The sequence below is a fragment of the Macrobrachium nipponense genome, chromosome 30 (assembly GCF_015104395.2).
Source record: "Macrobrachium nipponense isolate FS-2020 chromosome 30, ASM1510439v2, whole genome shotgun sequence".
NCBI classification, from domain to species: Eukaryota; Metazoa; Arthropoda; class Malacostraca; order Decapoda; family Palaemonidae; genus Macrobrachium; species Macrobrachium nipponense.
This window is the reverse complement of record NC_087218.1, coordinates 72,824,409-72,826,635: the sequence shown is the minus strand read 5'-3', so window position 1 is coordinate 72,826,635 and position 2,227 is coordinate 72,824,409.

Genomic DNA, 2,227 nt, shown 5'->3' with positions numbered 1-2,227 from the left:
TGCCGCCTGTCTCCTATTAGGCTTCAAGAATCTGGGAGACGCACTCCTCCAGACAAGAAGGATGTGGCAAGTAGACACTTGCCTGAAGCATTGTCTCCAAGACGTATACGTCTAACTTCCTCTAGAGACTCCCTTTAAGGATAGTCGCGCCTCTAAGGATCAGGAGGGCTCTTCAGCTCAGGAGGAACAGGACCCCTCAGAAGAAGAAGGACCAAAAGACGCCTCAGTTTCCTCCTATAAGAAACTAACAGAGTTTATTCTCTTGCAAGAGTTTGGAGATATCCTTTCTCCTGTGGCTCCCCCTTCTCCTCTTTCGTTATTCTCCACTTCGAAGACGTCGAAGGTTTCGTCTTGTGTAAGGATGAAACCTACTGTTTCCATGAAGAAGGCGCTGAGAGGTTTTGGGGAATGGCTCCTTTCTAAGGAAGAGAAAGGGAAGACGGTTTTTTCTTTCCCTCCGTCTAAACTGACTGGCAATTGGGAGGTTGGATTCTGGTACGAATCGGGAGAACCTTTAGGCCTCGCTCTCCCTTCGTCTGCGGACTCGGACTTCTCTTCATTAGTGGATTCTGCTCGTCGGTCCGCCCTCTTGTCCGCCAAGACTACGTGGGGAATGAACGAACTTGACCACTTACTGAAGGGAATGTTCCGAGTCCTGGAAGTTTTCAACTTCCTTGATTGGTCTTTAGGTGTTCTGGCTAATAAGACCAAGACCCCAGATGCTCTGTCTCCTGAAGATCTTAACTGTGTACTCACTTGCATGGATAAAGCAGTGAGAGACGGATCGAGTGAAGTATCATCACTGTTTGGAGCTGGAGTGGTCTTAAGAAACGGTCGGTCTACTGTTCGTTTCTCACGAAGGCAGTGTCTCATGCGCAAAGGGCCTCGCTCTTGTATGCTCAACTCTCTCGCTTCTGTTTCCCAAGAAAATTATCCAAGATGTCTCGAGTGCCCTTTCAGCTAAGGCTACTCAGGACATGTTAGCCCAGGCGGCCAGGAAACCTCGCTCTGTCTTCCAACCCAAGACCAAGAAAGAGACTCCTCTGAGACAGGAGCCCTTTCGAGGAGGACCCTCTGTCAGAGGTTCTGCAACCAGAGGGACTAGACCTTTTAAGAGAGGTAAAACCTTCTCTAAGTCAGTCAGAGGGAAGAAATAGCGGTCAAGGACTCCAGACATCAGTGGGTGCCAGACTACTGAAAATTTTGCCGACGTATGGGCCAACCCAAAAGGGGCAGACAATTGGTCCCTATCGATTGTCAGCAAAGGATACCTCATTCCCTTCTCGTCAAGACCACCATTGACGACAACTCCGAGGGAGTTGGTAGCCAAGTACAAGGACCCATCATGAATCAAGCCCTTTCTCTAGCAGTAGATCTCATGCTAGAGAAGGAGGCTATAGGAACTAGTGAAAGATCCCCGCTCTGCGGGCTTTTACAACAGACTTTTCCTAGTTCCGAAGAACTCAGGAGGATGGAGACCGGTGTTGGATGTAAGCGCCCTGAACGTCTTTGTGGAAAAGAGGAAGTTCGCCATGGAGACAACTTCCTCAGTGTTAGCGGCTCTTCGTCCAGGGGACTGGATGGTGTCTCTAGACCTTCAGGACGCTTACTTTCATGTGCCGATCCATCCTTCTTCACGGAAGTATCTACGATTCATGATGGGAGGAAACATCTTCCAATTCAAGGCCTTGTGCTTCGGCCTATCAACTGCACCCCAAGTTTTCACGGGGTTAATGAAAAACGTGGCGCAGTGGCTACATTTGGAGGGAGTGAGGGTGTCGCTTTATCTCGACGACTGGCTAATCAGAGCAGAGTCTCAAGAAAGATGTCTGGAGGACCTTCAAAAGACCCTTACATTGGCAAGTTCGCTGGGACTTCTGGTGAACTTCCAGAAGTCTCAATTAATCCCCAGTCAAGAGAGGATCTATCTGGGGATTCGGATAGCTTCTCTGGCTTTTCGGGCTTTTCCGTCGCCAGAGAGGATAGCTCGTTGCTACGAGAAAATAACGACCTTCCTTAGAGAAGATGCCATGCACAGCGAGGAGGGATGAGTCTGCTGGGGACACTCTCCTCGCTGGAGCAATTCGTTTCTCTAGGAAGGTTGCATCTCAGGCCTCTACAGTTCTTCCTATACCAGAACTGGAGGCGTCTCTCCCTAGATCTGGAATTCTCCTTCAAGATCTCAAGGGAAATCAAGAGAGACCTTCGGTGGTGGAACAATCCACTT